The 10,380-nt window shown below is 35.1% G+C and overlaps 1 long non-coding RNA gene across 1 annotated transcript; it reads left to right on the forward strand.

Moving 5' to 3' along the window:
* The first annotated feature begins 4,373 nt into the window (after positions 1 to 4,373).
* Positions 4,374 to 6,264, forward strand: LOC125254638. Its single transcript, XR_007181710.1, has 6 exons — positions 4,374 to 4,570; positions 5,280 to 5,312; positions 5,417 to 5,557; positions 5,664 to 5,799; positions 5,892 to 6,000; positions 6,126 to 6,264. It is a non-coding gene; the product is annotated as an uncharacterized LOC125254638 (long non-coding RNA).
* Positions 6,265 to 10,380: the final 4,116 nt, after the last annotated feature.

The raw sequence follows: 10,380 nt of genomic DNA on the forward strand, positions 1-10,380 counted from the left end.
CAAATTATTTATTTAAAGCATGACAAAAATTATTAACTAATATATAAGTAATAGTGTTTAATTTGACATTATTACAAAGTGCACTTTTTAAAAGTTTACTCAAGTGTGTTAAGAATCACTGTCATGAAAGTCATAAAAAACATTTTATTTTTATTTATATATTTTTTTTATTCTTGTGAGAAAATAGTTAATGTGAGCTCCAAGGCTGAAATGTGTGTGACTAATTCACAATGATGTTTGCTATTGAGTGGTCCCTCCCCCTGCAGAAAGAGGTCCTGCTGCATTACCTCTCTTGTTTAAGGGTCAAAGTTCACCTCTTTTTAAAAGACCCTGTAAAATCAACAATTAATTACCAATACCAATGCGCCACACTCTACAGCTAGACCGCTGACTGGTTATGACTGGATCTGGTAAGGGCGAGTAATATGTTGAGAAGCAGTGTGTGACTATGTGACCATAGTTTAGGGGTGTTGGAATTACAACAAGAAAACTATAGTAAAATCACTGCAAAGCATTGTCTCGAATGACTTATTGCTTACTTAAAGGGTTAGTTCACCCCAAAATTTAATTTCTGTCATTAACCCTCTGGAGTCTGAGGCTGATTTGGGGCATGGAGAAGTTTTAACATGCCCTGACATTTGTGCTTTTTTCAGTTGTTCATAAACATATTAATGGAAAAAAAGTTTCATTACACTGTATTCAGCACAAACTAGGCTACAATAATATGTGAGGAACATGTATGTACATGTTTGTGTTTGTGTTTTTGAAGGAATAACGTTTATGCGTGGTTATTGAAAAAACAAAAAACTTAAGTCACTGAAATAAGGCCAAAAAATATATATTAAATCTGTGTTCACAAGACTTCTGGGTATTGGAGGTTGTAGACTAGAGTTTTTGTTGAATAGTGTCATTGTTGAATAAAGTCATTTTTTTTTTTTTTTTTTTTGTGCACAAAAAGTATTCTCGTCACTTCATAATATTAAGGTTGAACCACTGTAGTTACATTGACTATTTTAATTATTTAAATTATTTTAACCTTTTTTAATATTTTGGGTGAACTAACCCTTTAACAATTTACATCACAATATGATAAAAAGAGAATATTTTGATATAAAAATAAATAAAATGTTGGGGGGAAAAGTCTCTTTTAAAACATGAAATTAAGCATCCAGTAAGTGGCAACATGTGACCGTCTTAATGAGAGAATTATTGAGTCATTCATTCAAACGATTTGTTAAAATTGATTCAAGATTATGGCAGTTGTTTTTGAATGGGTAATTGAATCTGTGACAAATCTGTATTCAAAACGCTGAATCATTCAGTACTGAAACACAACTGTTGCTGTGATGCACTATGGCTCTTTGTTTGGAACTATTGTCACTGCTGAAACAGAACAAAAACACTAAATATTGTGCCTAAAATGTAAGTGACTTACATTACGTGACTTACAAGTGATTAATTACATGTTTATTGAACTGTTGTATGAAATTAAAGTCACATTTTCAATCCTGATTTCAATAACACGGAAAACGGCACTCTTAGTCACAGGGGCGCATAACCAAAGGCCCCTGGGGCACAGCATTACGGTAGGCCCCCCTACCCCAGATTTTTTTTTTTTTTTTTTGCTAATTATTTATGTAGAAATTTATATTGTCGATAACATTTAACGTTTACAACACTGTATGCTGTATGCACACTAGCTAAAAAGAAATTGCCATCAAAACTTTTCTTTGCCAAAATGCAAGTTTATACAGCTCCATGATATAGCTAAATAACATAAATTATACAAAATATTTATTATTCATTGACAGTAGATCAAATTAAGCACTTGGCATAAATGTGGGCTATTTGGTGATTGCAAACTGCTCTAAAAGCACGGACATGTAAAACGCTCAAAAACAGCACTGCATCTATTCTTTGATACGTTCAGTGCTGGCGTTTTTATTAATCAAATCTTTTAAAGTTTAATTATCACATTTAAGCAATATTGCTGTTTTTCTGTCCCCAGATTTTAAACCTCCTGAAATTATTGATGCTTTAAAGCAGCACCGATGGAACAGTGACTGAATCCTTCATATGACACGCAGATTATATCCACGCAAAAGTTAGGCTACTGAACCCACGTTCAGCGCAGGGCAGCTCTCTCGCACTGAATGATGTTACAGAAAACTAGTTGTCCAGTCCGTTCCGTTCGCACAGCAGGGCTTTGCCTGAAAATGTATGGGTGTGTGAGTTGGTTTAATGCTGTTGTCACTGTTGCAAACTCCCATATAATAATCATTTGTAAAAAACATAATTTTCGTGCAGCCAGTAGGCCCCTCCCCAGGATAGGACCCTGGGCTCCAGCCCATGGAGGCCCGTGCGTTAATGCACCCCTGCTTATTCATGTGATGTCGCTTAATTTTATCATAAATATAAAATCTACATTGTTTGGATTTTTATGCAGTATGTTAACTAAGTTTCTTGGTGTGTGCTGCACTCATTGTTTAGACTTCTCCTTTAGAAGCTGCGCGAGCCTCAAAGGCGCAACCTCGTATAGCTTCAGCATGATACATTGTATATTACTATCCACTTTCAATAACTACTTACACTGAATGTAATAAAATCAGAATCATTCTCACGTTCTGGTGCTTCCCTGTTTTTTTTTTTTATTGATGTTTTCATCAGCATACAGACGCGGTCAGTTAAATAAAATTCTTTTCATTTGCCCTTTCAAAAAAATCCACTTGTACCAGACAAGCATCAGTGTCGAAATATATGCCGGGTCTCAGCCCCGGACGGTCCTGGCCCAATTTAACCCTTGAATATTCATATAGTGAACTTGCTCTCAAATGTTCATGGACCGGCTTTGACCTTTCCAATATGGCGGCCCATAGAAACAGCTGCTAATGAGGCAGATCTCTCTCTCTCTCTCTCTCTCTCTCTCTCTATATAAGCAATTCTGCACTGCCGCCTCACTGTTACTCTCCACCGACTGCACTGATCAAAAGCACGATGGGAAACGACTTGCTGACGACACAGCTTAATGCTCATTGGTTTAAACAACCGTGATGTATTGTTCTCTTTTAAAACGTCAGATTTTCAAACTCTGATTTCATGTTTTTGTGTATATATATATATATATATATATATATATATATATATATATATATATATATATATACAGTATCTCACAGAAGTGAGTACACCCCTCACATTTTTGTAAATATTTTATAACTTTTCATGTGATAACACTGAAGAAATGACACTTTACTACAATGTAAAGTAGTGAGTGTACAGCTCATATAACTGTAAATTTGCTGTCCCCTCAAAATAACTCAACACACAGCCATTAATGTCTAAACCGCTGGCCACAAAAGTGAGTACACCCCTAAGTGAAAATGTCCAAATTGGGCCCAATTTGTAATTATTTTGTGTGGCCACCATTATTTTCCAGCGCTGCCTTAACCCTCTTGGGCATGGAGTTCACCAGAGCTTCACAGATTGCCACTGGAGTCCTCCGTGATGACATCACGGAGCTGGTGGATGTTAGAGATCTTGCACTCCACCGCCTTCCATTTGAGGATACCCCACAGATGCTCAATAGGGTTTAGGTCTGGAGACATGCTTGGCCAGTCCATCACCTTTACCCCCAGCTTCTTTAGTGGTCATCTTGGAGGTGTGTTTGGGGTCATTATCATGTTGGAATACTGCCCTGCAGCCCAGTCTCCGAAGGGAGGGGATCATGCTCTGCTAGTATTCATGGTTCCCTCAGTGAACTTTAGCTCCCCAGTGCCGGCAGCACTCATGCAGCCCCAGACTATGACACTCCCACCACCATGCTTGACTGTAGGCAAGACACACTTGTCTTTGTACTCCTCACCTGGTTGCCACCACACATGCTTGACACCATCTGAAACAAATAAGTTTATCTTGGTCTCATCAGACCACAGGACATGGTTCCTTAGTCTGCTTGTCTTCAGCAAACTGTTTGCAGGCTTCATTGTGCATCATCTTTAGAAGAGGCTTCCTTCTGGGACGACAGCCATGCAGACCAATTTGATGCAGTGTGCGGCGTATGGTCTGAGCACTGACAGGCTGACTGCCCACCACTTCAACCTCTGCAGCAATGCTGGCAGCACTCATACGTCTATTTCCTAATCACAACCTCTGGATATGACGCTGAGCATGTGCACTCAACTTCTTTGGTCCACCATGGCGAGGCCTGTTCTGAGTGGAACCTGTCCTGTTAAACCGCTGTATGGTCTTGGCCACCACACTCAAAAAAATGATTCTTGCCACTATTTGAAATTAAGCAAAAAAATCTAATAAAACATATTTAAAAACTAATAAAAATACCTATTATTACTCCAAATTACATTTATACAACATGAATGAAATGGATACAAGACCAACCTGATCAAATTACATAAACTATACTTAATTTGTTGCCATAAGGCGCAAATGCAAGTGTTGCGCATGCTCACTGAAGTCTGAGTTCAAAATACAACAACTGAAGGCGCAATGGCGATCTACTGTCTGACTCGGCGAAAAGGAGGATTTGGATGAACAGATGTGGATGTTTTACAAGGTAAGATATGTTTATTAATGATTTAAACTTAAACAATAACCATTTTTATGTTTATTCTATCTTGTTTTCTTAGTTTTAGCGTGAAGGCGCATTTTTGCTAAAGCGAATTGACCGTTATTAACTTTTATTTTAGGTCTTCTCATCTGTAAAAGGAGTAATATATGTAACTGTGCTCATTTTAAGATAACGTTATGCTGTCGACTTGACGGTGCACCGTGCATCATATTCGCATTTAGATAGATTACAAGTTATTATTATTATTATTATTTTTTTAATAACAGATTCGTCATTTCAGCGTTCTTTGCTAACGTTTTGCTTTGCAAATAAGACAAAACGTTGCTCAAACACACTTCATTATTGTAACTTATACGTTATCTACGTTAATGAATACGTTATCTATATATTATATTGTCTTACAAGTATTTGTAAATTTGCTCATTTCGAGATACTTTTACAAGTAAGTTATATATATAAATACCTGCTTTGTCATCTCGATGTGCATTTTACTTTGCTTGAAATATAGTTTTGAAATATACCAAAACATTGACAAGAGTGTGTTTGTCATTCAACTGTATATAAACTAAAAAAAAATAAAAATCCTGTTAAAAGTCGTGTCCATGAAAGGGAACATGAATTCTTTTCAAGTCGTAATTTCATTAAAAATATATAAATAATAATAATAAAGTGTATGTCATCTTTGTTATTTCAGAAACCTCATCAGTGGGACAATAACTCAATTATGGTATGTGTAATATTTTTTCATATTTCTTGTATTAAAACTAAAATTTACTCGTTTAATTTCTTTGTAAAATTGTTGATGTCGATTTTCTGTTTTTTGACTTTCAGATATGTGAGTTTTGTGGAAACGTAAAGTGTGTGGAAGAAGCATCACAGAAGTATCCAATATGTTTAAGTAACTAAAACATTCTAAGATTAAACTTGGACATTTTGAGGAGAGATTCAGTCAACCTGTTCACAGTAAATTAAGTAAGTGTTTTTGTTATTTAAATTTACATTAGATTTTTTTTGTAAATTACTATAGTTTCCTCTACAGTAGGCCTCCACCTCTTCTTTCTTCCTTTTTTCCTCTCAGATAAAAGAATTAATGCGGATAACGACTGTCAACGTTCATAGCAGCTGGACAGATACACTGTTGATCAAATGAAAGTTTTCAGCAGAAAAGGAGCTTCTGGACAAAAGATATCACACACATTGCAGTTGCAGACAAGGTGTGGTAAATTGCGTTACCGTTCTTTGGAACTAATTACAAAAATTGAACTATAATCATTCACTGTTTTTAATATTGTGTCATATTTTTCAGTGCGAAGATATACACTTCAAATGAGACTGTGTTATAAAGAGTCTGTGTGTGTATCTCAATGGGGACATTACAACACTTCCAGTTCTCCAGAATTCTTCCAGAATTCCAGGTTTGTACTGTATATATTTTTTTGTAATGACCTACACATATAGTATAATGCTGTGTGCTGCCAATATTTCAGTGAAACTAAACAAGGTGTTATATATTTATTCATTCATTCATTTACTTGCTTAGGACTGCAATCCTGAAGGAACTGAGGGAGGAATTTCTGAGACTACTCTGGGCCCTTTTGTGACCCTTAAAGAAAGCGCTGAGGATGAGCCAGTGGATGTTGGCGTAGTACTACAACTACTACAAAAAACTACTACAACACTTAGGAGTTTTTCCTTTGGATGCTGTTTGCTGTTTGGATTGATCTACGCAATCAAGCTATGCTCCGAGTCTCAAATTCACTTTTGAATTCTTCCAGAAGGTACTGATGAATTTAGATTTTAGGACCTCACATAGATGTTTCGATACACTGGAAGGACTTAGAAACTTTGAAACCTAAGAAACATTGAATTGAAGACTATGATCGATGACACTATGAACCAATGACACTAACTCAAATCAAGAGACTACATCTAATGCACCTTCTGGCTTCCTCTAACTCTGATATTTTTAAAGGGTTAGTTCACCTAAAAATGAAATTTCTGTCATTAATTACTCACCCTCATGTTGTTCCACACCCGTAAGACCTTTGTTCATCTTTGGAACACAAATTAGGTTATTTTTGATGAAATCCGTGAGCTATCTGACCTCAGATAGACTGCAACACAACTACCACTTTCAAGGCCCAGAAAGGTAGTAAAGACATTGTTAAAATAGTCAATGTGACTGCAGTGGTTCAACCTTAATGTTATGAAGTGACAAGAATACTATTTGAGCGCAAAAAAACAAAACAAAAAAAAGACTTTCTTCCCTTTTATGTCAGTCTCCTACGCAGCTGAGGTTGTACACGCATAATATCTTAATTTGTGTTCTGAAGATTAATGAAGGTCTTAGGGGTTTGGAGCAAAATTAGGGTGAGTAATTAATGAAAGAAATTTAATTTTTGGGTGAACTAACCCTTTAACAGAGATGTTAGCCCTTGTGCTATTCCTTGTCCAGGAAGTTAACTTGTGAGTAGGACACTTCGGCTGCTGAATGTCTAAATGCTGAAATGTGACAGATAACAGAAAACCTGTTATATGTAAAGTCAAATATAATCCCTCAAATTGCTTTTCTTTTTTCCCCAAGTGTCCCGATTGTTTTTTGTTTTTTTTTACACGTTTACAAGGAATGTAACCATTTACTGCTATGTTTCAAGTTTCAGACAAGCAAAAGCACAAACTGACTACCATACTATGCAAAGAGATGTCGAAATGTTACCTTGAATATATGAAAATAATGCTTGATGTTGAAATTTGGTTTCTTGTTGATCTATGAACTTTTTGGCACACAGACTTAAAACTAAAAAGTCAAACAAGGAGCCATAACCATTGTGTTAGTTTCGGAGAAAGCACAAAACTGCTGTAAACAGTTGTCTTAACTTGTGAAATACTGCATTATGTTCTATTTTTTGTCAGATTGGATGTTTCTTATTATTCCTGCAGCAATTGAGACAATACATTTTTATGAATGTAACATGTGTTTGACCATTTATTTAATATAAATAAATTAATTTAAGGTAGTTATATAAAGCAAGTAAGAATAAGTTATATTAAAAGAGTAAGTTTTATGTATTACACAAGCTTAAATTGCAGTTTATCAGTTAACATAACCTTTATTTAATTAATTCAAGTCAACTGAACATGATGGGGAAGCTTAAGTAAAAGTTAACTTTTTTACATTGGATTTATGTGATTAAAATGGATGGAAATTTTATATGCAATTGAATTACATAAGTTTTAATTTTTGGGGTTAAATATTTTTTTGAGTGCATGCTGCAGCTCAGTTTCAGGGTCTTGGCAATTTTTTATAGCCTACGCCATATTTATGTAGAGCAACAATTCTTTTTTCAGATCCTCAGAGAGTTCTTTGCCATGAGGTGCCATGTTGAACTTCAGTGTTGTCACATGAAAAGATATAATAAAATACATGTTTTATTACATTATTACATGTTTTATTACATTTATTATATTAAAATGTACATGTTTGTATTAAAGTAAAAATGATTGATAAGTCTTTCAAATGGAATTAAATAACAAGTAATATGGGTGTCTTGTTAATCATATTTATTTTCATAAAAAAGCAACAGAGCTTAAATTACATTATGTTTATTAGCAACACAGCGCATGAGTGTGAATCCCATGAAATCCGCGTTTGTTCTCGTAGGTGTATAACGCAGTACAAGAAGAGAACTGTCTGCCTTGGCTGCACTTTTCACTCCTCCTCTCACTGCAGCAGCCTACTCTTGTCAAAATTTCAAGCGAGGCAAGGTGCATCTCAAATAAGCCTATTAAATAGAGAGAAAAAACAACAATGCAGAGTTTTGTCATGCTGCAGTGCTATTTGATGGAAATGTATAGACTACCCATTATTGTAAAAGTCAACCCTATCTCATGATAAAACACAAGTATTTTACGAAGTTGCAAAATTTGTATGATGGGATTTGCAGTTATGATTTGTAACAAAACCTAAACATGAACCTTCACCTCTAAACTGCAAAAATGAGATAATGACACAAATGAATACAATTGTTGGAAAAGCTACACTAAGTCTACACACTTGAAAACATCTGAGCTTCTGTCACACTACTGGAAATTGTATCTACACTTAATTTTAAAAAATGTTTTAAATGTTATTTTATTCCTTTTGTACTTTTTCAATACAAAAGGAATAAAATAACATTTAGCTTTCTGTCATGAGAAAGTAACTCACTCACACAGAGAGAATACTGTAGAAGACAGTGTGAGCAAAGCTGTAGCTTCTCTCTTCATCAGATCTCCATTACAGCACTGTGCTTATTCGTTAGGACACATTTAAAGCAGCCAATAAAATAGCAACTAATTGGCAATCTGCTTAATTAAAAGCAGCCTTTGTTGTCACTGTTACTAAGATAAATGAAATAATCAGCTTAACACTAATGAGAGATTATCTGATTATGGGCTGCTATATATAACAAGCCGACTAATGTTAGAAGATGGAGACAAAACTGTGCTTGTGTGTGTGAGAGAGAAACATTTTCACAGATTCAGACTGAAAATGAGATAGTAGAAGCAAGTTCAATCAAGACAAACTAGTTTTAAAGGTTTTTCTTTGTTGTACGTGTAGATCACTCTTACAAATGTGTAATTACAAATATGTTAAAATACAAGTTTCAATAGATATAGCATTAAATAGCCTATATTTTAGCTTATCATAATTGCTTGACAGTACATATGGTAGTACACTTTAAAAAGGTTATGAACTGCACTTATAATGTTAATATGATTTTTACAGTAAAAATTGTCATAATTTAGAAATAAAAGGCCATTCTCTACCCTGATTTTAGCCTTCTGATTTGAACGCTCTGTTGGAAGGAACGTATCTGCAGTGAGACTTCAATGTAAACACCCATTGCTATGACTGGCTAACATCTTTGCATATGAAATAAGTATTGTGGAACTCTCTTGAAATCGTCCACTATGGTTTTTACTAGCTGTCTAGATTAACTAATCATGAAAAGTATTGAGCATTATATATAAGACTATTCCCATCGCATGAAAGGTTGCAGCAATGAGCATTGTAGCCGATGACAGACATGTCTGTTGAGCACATGAATGCAGTGATCTCATCATTGCAACTCCATTTCTGCACTCTCATGAATGCTTTCTTCATAACTAACAATGCTAACTCAATGCAAATAAGAGATTCATTGCGGAGTGTAGACAGCATCTTTGATTACAATGGGAGTTTTGGCAAGATTATAGAACTCATTAACAGTTTATTTTCATGCTATAGGAGAAAGTGAGAAGTTGACCATTTAGTCATTGGCTTTTTTTGAGACAAAGCCGAAATTGCGACTGATTTGCCAAATAATCTACAGTGAAATGTATCGAGCAAACACATAAAGCTCTACTGAGACATTCACATAGTTGAAAATAAATAACCACTTTAGAATCCTTTGGAAGGTAATGTTATTTTTTGTCCAGTGATCCTGTATCTCTCTTCTCTCCTTCTCCTCTCACTAACGTGCCAGTGGGCAGGGCCAAAGATGTGATGATATAGAAGTAGGCATTGATCTGATTCTGTAGAGGTGCTCTTTTGTCGCACTATTACGTCATAATGTGACAAAATCCGAAACGAGTCATTGCCGGAGCTTGTTTTTTTGGACTAACAAGGAAGTTTCGAGTTCTGAAACTTGCAGGATGTTTTTTATGGTACAATGACCTCTTACATTTCAAAAGATCAAGGAAAATTTGATTTCTCAATTAATGACCCCATTAACCATATTTCAAAGACAACAGAAGTTATGAAATTACATATA

This window comes from Megalobrama amblycephala, linkage group LG19 (assembly GCF_018812025.1).
Source record: "Megalobrama amblycephala isolate DHTTF-2021 linkage group LG19, ASM1881202v1, whole genome shotgun sequence".
Lineage (NCBI taxonomy): Eukaryota > Metazoa > Chordata > Actinopteri > Cypriniformes > Xenocyprididae > Megalobrama > Megalobrama amblycephala.